At 33.1% G+C, this 17,956-nt stretch overlaps 1 long non-coding RNA gene across 1 annotated transcript in view; it reads right to left on the bottom strand.

Moving 5' to 3' along the window:
• The window catches only part of LOC116276382, an 84,513-nt gene extending 67,130 nt beyond the window's left edge, over nt 1–17,383 (bottom strand). The window contains exons 1-2 of the long non-coding RNA XR_004185878.1: nt 15,905–17,383; nt 1,637–1,720 (exon numbers count right to left, since the gene is read on the bottom strand). This is a non-coding gene — a long non-coding RNA (uncharacterized LOC116276382). The remainder of the gene's footprint in view (nt 1–1,636; nt 1,721–15,904) is intronic.
• Between the last annotated feature and the right edge of the window lie 573 nt (nt 17,384–17,956).

The following is a 17,956-nucleotide window of genomic DNA, read 5'->3' as shown; positions in this document are numbered from 1 at the left end:
CTTCTATATATGAAATAAGTATCTTGCTCCTGTGATTTTTAAGAAATATCTTATTTGTGTGAGCATTAAGACTTAAAACAGACATTGATTCTCATCCAATGTTATGGTTCTTGAATTAAAAGTTTCAACACCCACTTGTGCACTTCACTTAAGGCAAATTGTATCACTTATTACAAGTGAATAAGGCAAATACACAGACATGTCCTTGTGGAATACGCATTCTGTGAAATCCCACTTTGACTTGCAAGAATTTCCCAAATCCATCCAGAAAGTGAAAGGGATAAAAGTACGTGAAGAATGCTATATTATTACACACATGGAAAAAAAGATTCCATAACACATTTGGGATTTTCTGGTACGGAAATTCAAGGAAACTCTCCTAGAAGTCTCCTTCCCCTGGATATTCTTTGTTTGTTACAGATACTCCTCTCACTTGTTGATGACACCTTCCTGGCATTCATCCCCTTGATAAAATTTTATTCTCTCTCCTTTGTTATGTATGGGAAAAAGCAAACTTTGACTTCCTTTTCAGTATTCAAATATTATATTATGTTTGTCAAGTATCCATATTTAGCACCAATTATTCCCCAGGTATGTTTTAATCAAACACAGTATATCTGCTCGGTGTTATCCATCACAAGAAGAATAATACACTTGGAGTTTTCCCCCATATATATATTTCAGAATCAAACTTAATTCATATTTGGCAAATAGTGAGTGGTATATGATCCAGATTTTTTTACAGTACCTACTTCTGACAGTAGAGGAACTAAGAAAATCTTCATATAGAATATTTCCAAATAACAATATCCTTTAGACATTTTTATTTAGATACCCTTTTCTGGAATCATTTCTTGGGCATGCCACCGATTTATGTACAATGTACAAACATTAAAACAATATACTTCAATTTCTGCCTTCCTGTCCTTTGTGCTATTCTTGTCAATAATTTTACTTCTATATACATGCAGCCAACAAATATATGAAAAAAAGCTCATCATCATTAATCATTAGAGAAATGTAAATCAAAACCACAATGAAATATAATCTAATCCCAGTCAGAATGGCTATTATTAAAAAGTAAAGAAAACAACAGATGCTGGCAAGGTTGCAGTGAAAAGGGAAGACTTATGCACTGCTAGTGGGAATTCATATTTCTTCAGCTGCTGTGAAGGACAGTGTGGAAATTTCTCAAAGAACTTAAAACAGAACAACCATTTGACTCTGCAATCCCACTATTGGGTATACACCCAAAGGAAAACAAATCATTTCATCAAAAAGGCACATGCACTTGTATGTTCACTATAGCACTATTCACAATAGCAAAGACATGGAATCAACCTCAATGCCCATTGATGGAGGACTGGATAAAGAAAATGTAGTACATATACACCATGGAATACTACACAGCCATTAAAAATGAAATTATGTCTTTTGCAGCAACATGGATGCAGCTGGGGGCCATTATCCTAAGTGAAGTAACAAGAATAGAAAACCAAATACTGCCTGTTCTCACTTATACATGGGAGCTAAACACTGAATACATATGGACAAAAGATGGGAACAATAGACACTGGAGACTGCTTGAAAGGGGGTATAGGTTGGAAGGTTACCTATGAGGTATCATGCTCATTACCTGGGTGACGAGATCATTGTACACCAACCCTCAGCGACATGCAATTTATCCCATGTGAGAAACCTGCACATGTATCCCTGGAACCTAAAATAAAAGAAGAAGAAGAAAGCATATAATCTCTTTAAAACCTAAATTACTTAATTCCACTGAAAAATAAATAGTAATTTTACTTCCACATATTATATACCCCATTATACATTGTTACTTTTTCTTTAATCAAATATAGTTTAATACAATTTTAATGAGAAATAAGTTTTTATATTTATTCACATATTTACTATTTAAGAAACTCTTCTTTCCCTTGTGCAAATATCTCTATCCAACATCCTTTTCCTTAAGCCTGAAGAACTTTCTTGAACATATCTTTTAGTGCAAGTCCCCAGTGACAAATTCTCTCAGCTTTTGTTATTCTACAAAGGTCTCATTTAACTTTCATTTTTGAAAGACACTTTTGGTAGATATAGATTCTAGATTAACTTTTTTCTCAACTCTCTAAGAATATCATCCCATCGCCTTTTGGTTTGCATTACATATAATGAGAAGTCAATTAAATTTGTTACCTTCTATGTAATATATCATTTTCCTCTGAAGACTCTCTCTTCATTACTGGGTTTTAGTAGTTAGACTATGATACGTCTAGATGTGGTTTCATTTATTCATATTCAGTTTAGGTTTCACTAAGCTTTTTGAATGTGTAGATGTCTATATATCACCAAATTTAAGAAATTTTCAAACTTATTCATTCAAAATTATGTTATGCCCTACCTTCCTCACCATTAAGGACTTCAATTACACGTGTGCTAGAGAGCTTATTAATGTCCAACATGTCACTGAATCTCTGTTCATTTTTTAAATCACTTTTCTTTTAGGTTCTAGTGCTCTGATTCATTGCCACTAAACATTTTCTTCTATGGTATCTATCACGCACTTAAAACTTATTTAGTGACTTTATTGCTTCAGATATTCTATTTTTCATCTCAAGAAGTTCCATTTGCTTCTTTTATAAATAGGTTTTATTTTTTCTTCTAATTATGTTCATATTTTCTTTTAAATTATTAAACATATTTATACTAATTTAAATTCCTTTTCTTTTCATTCTATCAGTATGTAACAGCTCAGAAACTATCATCCGTGGAACTTTTTTGGTACAATCCATGAGTTAAGAATGGTTTGCATATTGTGAAATATTGTTAAATACACATACACACAAATACACAGCAAAACACAACAGAGAAAAACATACAATAAAGACCATAGGCAGCCTTCAAAGCCTAAAATATTTACATTATGGCCTCTTATATAACAAAATATTGTTTCGCCCTTAATTTATGCCATTTCTGAGTTCAATTCTGCTGACTGATGTATCTACTGACTATGAGTTTATTGCCCTACTTTTTTTTTCCTTTTGAGACAGAGTCTCACTCTGTTGCCCAGGTGGAGTACAGTGTGGCACAAGCTTGGCTCACTGCAACCTCCACCTCCCCGGTTCAAGCGATTGTCCTGCCTCAGCCTCCCGAGTAGCTGGGACTACAGGCGCATGCCACCATGCCTGGCTAATTTTTGTATTTTTAGTAGAGACAGGGTTTCACCGTGTTAGCCAGGATGGTCTTGATCTCCTAACCTTGTGATCTGCCCGCCTCAGCCTCTCAAAGTGCTGGGATTGCAGGCGTGAGCCACCACATCCGCCCTGCCCTACTTCTTTACATGTAATTTTTGATTGGATGATGAGAATTGTAATATGGCATTGTTGGTTGTGTAAATTTTGTCTTCTATAAAAGAATGTTTTATTCTAGAAAACAGTTTTTTAAATGATCATTCTGAGGATTGCTTTTCATCCTGCTAGGGCAGGTTTACAGTAACTTTTATTCTAGATTTAGTTTCGTTCTACTCCTAAGGTGTGGCTTTCTGAGGTCTCTCCTGTATGTCCCAATTACTCAAGGAGGTCTCTCTATTTCAGGTCATCAAACTGTAAATGTCTCCCAAACCACTATAATATCCAATCGTTTTTAAATTTACACTCTACATAATTCTTCCTTTACTACTAGTTGTTTTTTGCCCAACCTCATTGACACCAGTGTAGAATTCAACCAAAGATTTTGCCCAACATATGCATACCAATTTTGTATGTAGTTCATTGTTGATATAGCTTTTATTCACCCAAACTCTACAATAATAAACCACTCTCTTATCAATTTGAATAACGCATTTTCTTGAAAAACAACTATGTTGGTCAGACACGGCATATATCAGTCATTCATTTCTTTTGATGATTCATATTCCATTGTATGGCTATGCCGCATTTTATTTACCTATTCATCATTTGAAGGACATTTGGACTGTTTCCACTTCTTTGTTCCATAAATAATGTTAATATAAACATTCTTATATAAGTTTTGTGTGGACAGATGTTTTTCTCTTGGGCATATATGAAAGAGTGGCATTGCTGGGTCCCATAACTACTTTAGAAATTACCATACTGTTTTCCACAGCAGTGACACCATTTTACATTCCAACGAGCAGTGTATGAAAGTACTGACTTCTCCACAACTTTGACAACACTTATTATTGCTCTTTTTTTTTATCATAGCTATCCTAGTAGATGTGAAATTACAACTCATTGTGATTTTGACTTGTATTTTCCTGATGTTTAACGATGAACATCTTTTTATGTACTTACTGGTTATTCGTGTATCCCTGGAGAACTATCTATTCAGATCCTTTGCCTATTTTTTAAATGGATTATTTATAATTTTATTATTGAATTTTATTAGTTCTTTATATAGTTGATCCCTGAAGAACAGAGGTTGTGGTGCTGACTTCCTGCACAGTCAAAAATTCTCATATAGCTTTTAACTCTTCAAAAACTTAACTACTGATAGCCTATTATTGACTGGAAGCCTTCCTGATTACATAAACAGTTAATGCACATTTTGTATATGTATTATATATTGTATATATACAGCTTAATATAAAGTAAACTAGAGAAACAAAAATATTTAAAAATAAGAAAAAGAACATATATTTACTATTCATTAGGTGAAAATGGATTATCATAAAAGTCTTCATCCTTGTCATCTTTACATTGAGTAGGCTGAGGAGGGGGAAAAGGATGGATTGGTCTGGCTGTCTCAGGAGTGGCAGAGGTGAAAGAAACGGAGGAGAAAGAAGCGGAGGCAGAAGAGGCAGGCGCACTCAGTGTAATGTTTATTGAAAAAATTCACACATAAGTAGACCCATACAGTTTAAATCTGTGTTGTTCAAGGGTCAACTGTATATTCTGGATACAAGTCCCTTTTCAGATGTAAGATTTGTAAAAAAATTTCTCCCATACTGTGGATTATCTTTTCACTTTCTTTATGATGTCTTTTGAAGCACAGAAGATTTTAACTACGATGATGTCCAACTTATTTATTTTTTTGTCACTTTAGTGTCATATCTAAAAAACCATTACCTAATTACAGGTTATAAACATTTATACCTGGTTTTATCTAAGAAGCATATAGTTTTAGCTTTCAGCTAAAAATACATGTAGATATTTAATCCATTTTGCATTGACTTTGTATATAGCATGAGGTAGAGGTATAATTTCCTTCTTTAGCATGTGACTATCCAGTTGTCCCAACACCATTTGTTACAAAAAAAAAATTCCCCATTGGAATTGTCTTGGCATTCTAATATTATTATTTTTACTTTGGACTTAAAGAAATAATTTCAGGGACCCTCTCTGTCTCCAGACAACACTTAGAGAATGGCTATAGAGAATGGACATACATATATATTTGTATTTGATATAGAATGCTCTCAGAAGCCATTTAAAAAACAAGCTTCCAATGTGCCTAAATCTTCATCCTCCTGAAACAGGTTATATAGATAGAATAGCATGACCGTAATTGAGCAAAATATGCTTTCTGTCCTAGTGAATGACCTGTCATTTCTCTAAAACATTTAAGCATGTCTTCATCACCTATTGCCCACCTATAGACTAGGATAATACAATATGACTCTGTAGGATCTAAATACTGTTTTATATTTGGAGTTTTTACTTACCTAAATACAGATAAACTGAAAGATACATTATGAAATCCTCAAAGTTATGAGTTTAGGTTCTTAGGATAGGTAAGACCTCTGGATTTAAATTTTGGTCTCAAAACTTGCTGTGTGGCCTCAGCATAATTTCCAAAACTTTCTAAGCCTCTGATTCCTCATTCATAAAATAAAGACAATAATATTATTTCATTATGAATATTAATAATGTTAAAAACTCTCTAAGTCTCTGTTTCCTCATTCATAAAATAAATACAATATTTTATTATAAATAATATCAATATTCATAATAAAACCTTATATTATCAATGTAAGGTATAAAGCAGAGAATATATAAAGCACTTGGCACAGATTTGGGCATATACTAAGAATGCAATACATATCAGCTGTAATTAATCAATAAACATTCTTTGATTATATATGCTAAGCCCTGTGTTAAATACTGGAAATAATAAATAAGAATCAGTTCTTGACTCTAAAGCAAGGATTAACACATGCCATCTTCAGCAGCTTCCTATATGTTTGCTTAAAGACTCCCTTTTAGGGTATATTTTTATGCTTAGATTTATCCTCTTTGATCTTCAGATAGTCCAATGGCTTGTTTTTTTACCTACCCTCCCAAACTACCACTTTCAAGATATAACACAAAGTGATCAAGTATCATTTACGTTTTGATATGAACTTATTTATACCAAAGTATATGTTGAGGTTCATTCAGTCATTCATTTCTCCATTTATTCATGAATCCAGTAATCAGACTTTATTGAGCACTTACTAGTCCTAGACACTAAGCAAGCTGGGAATATAAATAAGATCATTTCCAAACTGTGAAAAAGAATATAGGTTAATTCATGAACATGAACTATAAGAATATAAAACAATTTTATAATTAATAATAATTACAAACAAATACCATAAATGTCCAAAGAAAGATAAGGGAAAATTTGTTTGAATGTATCAAATCAGCCCTGGATTATGATCTTTAAGAATTAAAAAAAAAAATCAGTAAGAACCAGTGAAGAATTTCTAACTGGAGGAAACTTCAGTCATAGAGTAGGATTTCTATTAGATGAGGAGAAAGAAAAGGTACAGGTATTTCTCCCTGCTCCAGAAAAATATTATATCCTAAGAATAGCATTAAGGAAAATCACTGGTATTACATTTAAGATATCTCAGGACTGCTCTTAAATGCCTGTCTTTCCCTTCCCTTCTCTATTCTCTTCCTTTTACCTAACGCTTGCTTGCTCTCAAGTCTACTTTAAAGCATTGAGATAACAGGATTTAAGATCCTCTTCTTTTTTTTCTTAATGTTGTATCTTCACTTTAACTCAACTGGTGAAATTGGATTTATTGACATGATAAAGATGACCATGAAGTCATTATTTTAGACACATAATGCACAGTTTTAGGATCAGTTTCTGCTGTCTTAAGTGTTCTAGCACCTACTACACATAGCCTATGAGAAACATGAAATTGTTCAAGGAATTTGCAGGCCTAGTGAAAGGAACCATATGAGGAGACCAAAAGTAATCTCAGGATTAGATATGTCTTCAAGGTAGAGTAAGATTCAAAGTCCTGACAACCTGAATATTTGACCAATCACACAAACTAGGTCCTGAACAGATGGGTACAAAGGAAAAGTCTAAGAAAATGTCATATATTTATCACTACTATTAATACACTGTATTGCAAGTTTATATATGGAATACTCGGCCATTAGAAAGTACGCTAGACTTTATATGATATACAAGGACATATTTTTTCCAAACAAGAAAAAATGTACCTTGTCCAGGACAATTTCTTCTTCCCTTTGGTTTGTTTTCTGTTTTTATTAATAAAGCCCACTATGCCTCATCAGATATATTAAAGATAAAATACTCCAAATATAAAAAGAAAATCAAGGAGTTAAGAATACCAAAATTCCATTTCCTATGGAGATAAAGGCTTCTTGTTCTTAGCACATAAAGATGCAACCCCAGAACCAAGGTCCTAGGTCTTCTTAGCCATGACCCAGTCAGCACATTGCTTCAAGGAATGAATAAGCTTGAGCTCCTTCTAAGGTTTAGATTTGCATCCAACACTCAGTACAAAGTGACAGACACAGTGTTTGTGTTATAGAATCCTAACCATTGACGAGGCTCTGGGATTCAATGTAAGTCTATGGTATTATGCACTGCCTATATTCTTGAATTGTCAAGGATGATGGTAATATAATAGTGAGGATAAATAAATGCTAAAACAGAAAAAAGTATAGCCACTTATGTATCCATTCATGAAATGCAAGCCATCCATTAAATACAAGTCACTGGAGAACTAGAAAACTGAAAGGGAAACTTCGAGATTTTACATGAGCTATGTATAAATAAAAATAATTGAAACAAGTAATTGAATTGCTATATTTCTATTTACTATTGAATGATATAGATATTAAATATATCAAATTTTCCTTTTATACATGTTACTTGATTAAAGAGTTCATCTGTGTCTGTGTACAGTTATCATAGTTTGTGTCTCATTTAAAAAGTAAGTTGCTTCTTGGCCGGGCGCAGTGGCTCATGCCTGTAATCCCAGCACTCTGGGAGGCCAAGGAGGGTGTATCACCTGAGGTCAGGAGTTCGAGACCAGCCTGGCCAACATGGCAAGACCCTGTCTCTACTAAGAATACAAAAATTAGCCGGGCACAGTAGCAGGAGCCTGTAATCCCAGATACTCAGGAGGCTGAGGCAGGAGAATCACTTGAACATGGCAGGGGGAGGTTACAGTGAGTAGAGATCGTGCGACTGCACTCCAGCCTGGGCAACAGAGTAAGACTCTTTCTCAAAAAAAAAAAAAAAAAGAAAAGAAAAGAAAAAAGAAAAAAAGAAAGTAAGTTGCTTCTAATATTTTTAATTTTAAAAAGTACCTCTCATGTTAAAATGTAACTATAAAGTATTTGAATAACTATAATTCACAGTTGAGACTGTATGCCAACCTTGAACTATTTTGCTTAATGGATGATGTGATTATGTGATTACTGCCTGACATGTCATGTCTCTGAATCATTATAACCATTTGAAAACAAATACTTCACATCATATAGAAGAAGCCTATGAATTAGTTTCTGTTGATCACCCATAGGTTAATGATCACTTCAAGCCTATTTATAAGATTCCTACAACTTCACCAGATAACCTGCAATTTTATGCATTTTTTAAATAATAAGCACATGTGTTTATTATGATATCGTCCTTAGCAAGGCTTTTATATCAGTTTTTCATTCTTTTAAGTTGAGTTATGCCAAGTTGCTTCCTGAAACCAGAACTGATTCTACTTTGTCCAACAAGAATAAAAAAATCTCAGAATATAAATAGTTTAAAGATACTTTTTTTCCTACTGTAAATGGCACACAGATGGTGCTTAACTGTTCTCTGAATCAATTCCAAAAATGTGCAACATCCTCAATAGGGAGAACTAAAGATGGCTGAGGTTCTATGAAAATCTTTAGAACTTGTAAAGGCTTTTCTAGATTTTAGATTGAAATTTTATTACCTACAAAGTTGTTTGGAGGAAAAAACATTTTCCTAGAACATGATTTTCAATGACATTTAACAATGTCTAATAAAATATTTTAGTTTACTTTGTACATTATTTCATAGATAGGAAGACTTTAAAAACCCAAATACTTCCAAATTCAACCCCACCCTCTGGCTAGCTTGTATGTTACAGATGGAGCTTTTAACAATTTTATTTGGATTTCACTCTTCCTTGAAAGATTTATCATTCTGTTTCCAGAATTCTATGTATCTACATGTTTTATTCTCTTGCATTTAATTATTCTCTTCTCTTTCATTTCCCTTCTCATATTTCACACCTTGTCTTTCTTCTTATCCTCATAAAATAGGAAGGTGATCAAAACGAGGTAGAAGCAAGTAAATGAATGGGAGAATAAAAGAAAGAAAAAGGAGCAAGAGCAGGATCTGTAAATCATATGATTCCCACAGAAGGCCTGGCACCCACCTAGTGACTCTCATACACAAGTCCATGTCCGCATCCAAAACATGACCTAGGTGATATGCCAGTATTTTCCATCTTGAAGTCAAGGATGACTTAGAAAAACATTCCTGGAAATTTGGGGACCTCAAGGAGCCATAGAAATACATGTCATTCAAATAGAGTAATATTTTGTTAGAGAGTGTCCCAATTGTCAAATGAATATAGAAATTCTGAATTTCCAGAATCAAATTAGGGGCCTACGCTTCCAACATGCAAAAGTTTATGAAGGTTCTAGGCAAAAGGCCAGCATAATTGAGGGTTCATACTACTCAAATCAGCTTTCAAAACTTTCTGAAAATGTGTTTATATACTGAGTATGTTTCTCTTCAATATTACTATGTATCAGTCACTCTACAGGGTTCCATCCTACAAAGATGTGACAAATGGTCCGATACCAAGAAATCATTGGCTAACAGAGTCACAAAGAGCTTCTCTTGTCTTCCCCTAGAAGTTTTACAGCTTTTCTTGTGTTTAGGTCTATGGTTCATAATGTTAATTTTTTTAATTGTCAAAGTTTATATTTTATGTAGATATCAAATTACACCAACACTGTTTGTTGAATAGACTATTCTTTTCCCATTGAATTATTTTGTTAAGTTAATTTGAAGGTAATTAACATATGTGAGTCTATTTCTGTAGTCTATTCTGTTCCACTGATCTATATGATTGTTCTTATGCCAATACCACATTGTCTTTACTAACGTAGATCTGTACTAAGCTAACTGCTAACTCACTGATAGGCAGTGTAAGTGCTCAGATATTTTTTCTCTTTTTCTATATTGTATAGGCTATTCTAAATTATTGATGCTTTCATACAAATTTAAGAATAAACTTGTCAATTCCCCAAAGTAGTCCTGATTGGAATTTGAATAAAATTGCATTATATCTGTAGACCAATTTGGGAAGTAATATTTTAACAATTTTGAGTCAATCAATACATTATATAGTTCCATTACTTTAGATATTCTTTAATCTCACAAATGTTTTATAATTTTCAAAGTGCATGTCTTGCATATACTTCATTGAAGTGATGAGAGAAATTTCATATTTTTTGATGCTGTTGGATAGGGCTTTTTTTTTAAATTTCCATTTTAAATATTTATCACTAGTATATAAATAAAGCAACTGAGTATTAAAATATTAACTTTAAATTTTACGGCCTTTGTAACTTACTACTTTTTAGTGTTAGGTTTTTATAAATTTACATTTGGGATTTTTTTATATTAACAATCACATCATCAGTGAGTGAAGAGCTCACAGTATTTCTTTACAATCAGTATGCATTCTCTTGACTTACTGAAGTGACTATGACCTCTAACAATGTTGACTAGATATGGTCAGATAGGTTTTTACTATTAAGCAGAAGTACAATACCAACTGTAGGTTTAAATATTTTTTGCCTATTTATTCTATCTATTATTGAGAGAAGAGTTTTGAAAATCCAAACTATAATTGTGGATTTGTCTGTTTGTCCTTGCAGTTCTACTATTTTTCTGCTTTATGTATTTTGAAGTACCATTATTAGGTGATTCAAATTTTACCTTTAGGATTGTTAGGATTGTTATGTTTTCCCGATTAATGGATCTTTTTCAGCATGCAATTTCTTTCTTTATCTCTGTTAATACCCATTTTTCTTTAGATTAGTGTTTCATGGTATATATTTTCCATCCTTTTACTTTTGACATATTTATTTTAAAATAATTTTCTTATAAATAGTAAATATTTGAGCTCATTTTTTTAATCGAATTTGGCCATTTCTACATGTAAATTTCAGTATTTAGACCATTTATATCAAATACACCTTTTGATAGGGTTGGGCTTAAATCTATAATATGGTTGGGATTAAATCTTGCCACTTCTTTTCTAGTATTCCATCTGTTCTTCGTTTCATTCTTCCTCTTTTTCTGCCATATTTTGAGTTGAGCACTTTAATAATTTCATTTTATCTCCACTATAGGCTTATTAGCCATATATCTTTGTTTTATTTTTTAAATTGTTGCTCTGCATTTTACAATATGCATTGTTAACTTATCACAGCTTACCTTCACACAATAGTATACCACTTTTTGCACAACACAGGACCCTTACAACAGTATACTTCTATTTCTTCCTTCCTATCATTTGTACTACTGCCATATATTTTGCTTTTACACTGGTTATTAACCCCACAATATTTTACCATTCTTTTTGTTATAAAGTATCATTTATCTTTTAAAAAGGTCAAAAGTAAGGGAAAAAATCTCTTCTATATTTGTCTACATTTTTACCATTTCTGGGACATATCCATTCCGTAGACATAGATTTCCAACTGACCTCATATTATTTCTGTCCTTTGTAAGACTTATTTTAAATAACATATCTTGTGGTGCAGGTAAGCTAGTGATAAATTCTCTAATTTTGTTTTTAATGTGAAAAATTACATACTTTTTATTTTTAAAAGGGACTTAGTTGGGTATAGAATTATTGGTTGACAAGTTGTTTTGTTTTGTTTCTTTACCCAGCTGACATGTCACTTCATTGTTTTTCTCTTTTGTTTTTTCTTACTAGCCTTCTGACGAAAAATCTACTGCCATTATTAACTTTGTTCTTCTCTATATGTTTCTTTTTTCTTTGGGTATTTTCAAGATTTTTTCTTTATTTTTGTTTCTAAGCAGTTTGATTGTGATGTATGTAGGTATATTTAGTCTGCTAGGGGTTCTTTGAGATTTTTGGAACTGTTGTTTGTTGACTTCAGTAAATTTTGGTGAATTCTTGGCCTGTAACTCTACACGAATTGTTGGGTTCTCACTATTCCCTGTTCTCATTCTGGGATGCCAAGTCTAGGTATTTTGTAGAGTTTGATAGTGTCCCACATTTCTGGATGTTTAATTCTCTTTTCTTCTCTCTTTTTCCTATTTGCATTTCAAGTTGAATTATTTCAAATGACTTATCTTCAAGTTCATTGATTTTTTCCTCTTCTTTGTCTAGTTTGCAGATAAGTGCAAAGGAATTATTTGTTTCTGTTAAGCATTTTCAATTTTTTTTATACTTCCCAGTCTTCTACTGAAATTCTCCTGTTGATATTTTGTCTACATTTTTGCTAGATTTTAAAAATATTAATCATAGTTATTTCAAAGACTGCCGAAATTTTCCAACGTCTGGGCTATCTCTATTTCTATTTCTACTGACTATTTTGTTTTCTTGCCAATGGGTCTTTTTTTTTGTCTGACACACACATACACACACACACACACCCCAGGAAAAAAAAAACAGGAATGAAAGTAGATATGAATAAACATCAAACATTGTGTGTGAAGAAACAGTAGAGACTGAGGTAACTATTATTTGTACCCAGAAATTGATATATCTCTTCTTCTCTAAGACTGTTAGTGTTGGTAGTTGAGTCAGTCTCACCAGTAATTGAAATGGATGAGAGTTTTGTAGTTGCTGTATTTATCTCAGTGCACTACCAACTCCAAATTTCTCCAATGATGGACCACGGCTTCCTCCTTGTGCTTAGTGTGACATGTGGAGTACTGAAGGTTTCATTTGGTGACCCTGCTCCATTTTCTGCTTTTCTCAAGCCCTACTCATGACATATAGTCTCTTTCTGAACTCCTGCCTCTTCCCAAGTGAAGGATTGCTAATGCTTGCTACTCTCTTCTGATATTTCTAGTATGTACATTGGCTATTTCTTATTGCATGTAGTAGAATACTTGAATGATAAATATATAACAAAAGTGGGTTTTATAGCTACTGAATAATATGATTAGCTACCAGAATTTGAAATATATGCTCAACATATAAAATATATCATTAAAACCAGAGCTAGTATAAACTAGAGACAAAGCCTAAACTAAGATTCTTTTTTTTAATGCCTGATAGACATTTACTTCTTTAGAGTTAATATGCTCTATGTCCAGAAATTACATCATTAAAGATTATGATTTATTAAATTTACCAGTAGGCACTTGCATGATAAAATCAATTCGGGTACTAGATTATTAAATCTAAGTCTAGAAAAAAAAACAGAATTTCATATTTGCTTCACATTGGAGGCTGAAATAGCCTATCTTGGGCATTCTCTGTGAAGGAGAATATAATCCCCTGAGGTTTACACAAATTCCTTGATTATAGATAGTGGCACAAGAAAAATTCATACTGGATTACTGCCAAATAGAAAGAAAATTAAGTATGGGTTTTTTTGTGTTTTTTTTTGACCCAAATGACTCTAATTTGCTTTTAGACATTTGGTGTTTTAACAAACAAAATGTCCATTAATTCAGGCCATCTGGGAAGTGCTTCTGTGCTTGGGACATAAAGTCAAGGATTTTTCTGCCCTGCTATCTTTAACTGGACTATTTGTAATAATGAGGTTCAGATATTCAACATTAGACAAGATAGTCCCAACAAATGACTTACTGAATATTTTGATAAAGGATCTTCCACATGCTTCTTACTGATACATGTTAGTTGACATTAAATCCCATCTCCTTCCTTCTTTCTTTCATTATTTTTCCTCATTTTCTTACTTGTTCCTCATGGTAATTTCTCCCAAGCCACAGTTTTTACAGTACTACAAAGGAGAGCATTATTTTTAACTTCAGTAACTCAAATGCTACTTTCATTATATTTATCTTTTTAAACTACCACTTATATACCAAAATATATTTTTAAATTTAAATAATTTTTAATTTAGCCTTATCCTAAGCAATTATATATTCATCAAATTAGTGGTTCTCAAACTTTAGTGCACATTAGAATCACCTGGAGGGATTGCTGGGCTTCAGCTGCAAAGTTTCTGATTCAGTGTATCTGCGGTGGTGCTTGATGATTTGCATTTCTAAGCTCCCAGGTGATACTGTTACTGTTTGGGAACCACAATGTAAAAACTACACACTATTTTTGGTTTTCTTGTGCTTATTACACAAACACACACACACACACACCACTCATTTTGTAGTATACTAATGTATATTCAATATATAACTATTAAAAGTGAAAGGTTGCTTTGTGAACTACCAAAAAATATTCTCACCTATTGCACTTTTTTTTGAAGGAATTTTCTAGCAGATCTCACTCTATTCTCCTGATAAATCATTCTCTATTTAGTTATTTCTACTTCTTCCCTACTTTTTTCCTTTGATTATAAAGCTCCGAATTCCTGTAATGTTATGTATTAGTTTGTTTTCACACTGCTATAAAGAACTGCCAGAGGCTGGGTAATTTATAAAGGAAAGGGGTACAATTGACTCACAGTTCCACATAGCTAGGTAGGCCTCAGGAAACTTAAAATCACGGCAGAAAGGGAAGCAGGTACGTATTAACATTGCAGCAGGCGAGAGAGAAGTGCAAGCAGGGGGAATGCCAGACGCTTATAAAACCATCAGATCTCGTGAGAACTCACTATCATCAGAACAGTAAGGGGAAAACTGCCTTCACGATCCCATCATTTTCCACCAGGTCTCTCCCTCAACACCTGGGGATTATAATTCAAGATGAGATTTAGATGGGGACTACCAAGCCTAACCATATCATTTTATCTGCACGCAGATAAAATGTCTCCTGTCATACTCACACATACAGCATTAATATATAGGTGTTTGGGGTTGCTCATTAGTTGTTTCATAAATATACAGGGGTCTGGAGTTGCCCAATAGTTGGAAAAAAAAAAAAGTTTTGTCTCAAGAAACCTAGAGAAAAGCTTACAAGTACCCAATAGGAAGACCAGAGTTCATCATGCTATTTTGCACAGCCCTTCTTTCTCCACCTCTGCCTCAAAATCTAGCTGAATTACATCATGATTTTGAATCTTAAGACCATGGTCTCTTCAACACATTACTTGTAAAGCACTATTTAAGTAATGGATTTAGAGAACAGCATTTAAGACTGGTTGTTTATTAATGTATGTTGACAGTGAGAACTGTAAGTGCAGATTAGACAAATAATACGACAGCGGATTACTATCATTCTTCTTTTCATTATTGTCTAATAAACGTTATTACTAATACTGTTCCAACACTTCAATAAAGACAAGGTCTGCAAAATCAGAAAGGAGATGGAAATTCAAGATATTTTCTAGAACCATGTCTAAAATAAAGGCACTCGGTATTATATTTTCACAGACAATCTGGAAATGCACACCCTGCTTACTTTCACCCTTAGGATTTCCCTCACGTTGCCCTTCTCATCTGGAATGTCTTCCTTTCTCACCTCTATCAATTCAAACTTGACCTTTGCTTTAGGCTCAGCTGGAACACCACCTCTTCAACACAGCCTTCATCAATCTTTTTTTCCTTGGTACCCCTAAAGCAATTATAGAATGTATTTTAGCACTTATATTCTGTTGTATATTTTCAACATTGTTTAATAAATATTACATTTTCCTCAACCAAAGCAGGGTGTCCCTCACAGCCCCTATAACTGTGCTAAGTATATGCTAAGTGATTCATCTTTGTGTTTAAATATTCTAGTGACTCCTAAAGAAATATCTAATTATACTGTTTTCCCTATTATTTAACTATATTTCTTATTTTACTCATAAATAAAAATAGTCTGAGCCAAAATTCTACTATTAATTCATTCTATTATCATAGATACGTTTTATATGTGTATATTTTACTTATTGTCTTAATTTTTATTTAATTCACTATGGCCAGCATAGCATAATTTTATAGAAAATTTGTATTGTAAGTCAGTCTTTAATATGAAGTCAATTTTTAGATTAGTTGTCTAAATGAGTAAATAGGCTCTTAATAATTCTGACTCCTCCTAAAATCAAGAAAAATATCCCAAATTTTATATCCATAAATTATAAAACATCATATAATTATACTACTTTAGAAAAAAATACATAACATCAGGAAAAATACAGTTGTAGCTATAAAACATTATATAACTAGTTTATTTGCATTTTTCTTTTGTCAACACATCATTTTGGCATCATGTAGACAATGTTAATGTCTATACAGTGCCAAAATATTTACCATAACAGCCAACTGACATGTGGGGAAAAAAATCAACGTATTTCCTTTTGTACACTTGATGCTAAACAACTGATTCAATTTATTTTTTAACATAGAAACAACCACATTAATCAATATTTTAAAAAATGTTTATATTCTAGTCCCTCAAATTTAGCCTAACAAAAGATGGGGAGGAAGATGACATATACTTTGTCTCCGCCAAAAGGCACCTTGCCTCTTCACAGAAGCTACAGAGGACTCTCGGGCATATGGAGACAGTTTTTACCACTGTCAGATCCAGTGGTAGTCTGTTGAGGAGAAGCAGGAAATGCTTTATCGACCACAAAAAGGAATTGTCTCAAGAAGCTTCTACTTTTATAAATAAAATCTCAACTGAAAACTGTTGTGATACTGAGAGCATGGTAAATTGATTCAGAGAAGGAGACAGAAAACTTTTTTTTTTATCAGAAAAGGACACCATCAAGCATTTTTCATTTATTTAAAGTTACAGAAATAATATAAAACTAAGCAATCATACATTATATTCTGCTATAATCTAGTAATACCATAAGTGTTTTCCTTGCATTTGATAATTCTGATTCAAACCATTTCCACTGAGGTGTAAAAACATTAAGGCATAGGCTGGGTACAGTGGCTCACGCCCGTAATCCGAGCACTTTGGGAGATCAAGGTGGCTGGATCACAAGGTCAGTAGATAGAGACTATCCTGGCCAACATGATGAAACCCCATCTCTACTAAAAATACAAAAATTAGCTGGACATGGTGGCGCGTGCCTGTAATCCCAGCTACTCGGGAGGCTGAGGCAGGAGAATCGCTTGAACCAGGGAGTCAGAGGTTGCTGTGAGCTGAGAGGGTGCCACTGAACTCCAGCTTGGCAACAGAGTGAGACTCTGTCTCAACATAAAATAAAAAAAAAATAAAAAATAAAAATAAATAAAATAAAATAAAATTTAAAAATTAAGATATAAACTCTAAAACCTATTTTCCAGAAAAGTAAAACAAGTATCTCATGCTAAAGGAAAATAAATTCTGAAGTCAGAAGACTTGAATTCAAGTCTCTGCTTCCTCATTAACCAGTTCTCCTTCATCATTAACTAGTTAGGTCACCTTGGGCTAGATGCTTTAATTGCCTAAGCCTCAATTCTCCTGTCTATAAAATGAGATTAGTAATACCAATTTTACCCTTCTATGATGAGGTTAAATGAAATAAAAGAAATATTTTTGTAAGCCATAGAAAGTAAAAACTAAACAAGAAATTGGCAGCCCAGATCACTGACT

This window comes from Papio anubis, chromosome 8, assembly GCF_008728515.1.
Source record: "Papio anubis isolate 15944 chromosome 8, Panubis1.0, whole genome shotgun sequence".
Classification (NCBI taxonomy): Eukaryota; Metazoa; Chordata; class Mammalia; order Primates; family Cercopithecidae; genus Papio; species Papio anubis.
This window is presented reverse-complemented; position numbering and strand designations above follow the sequence as displayed.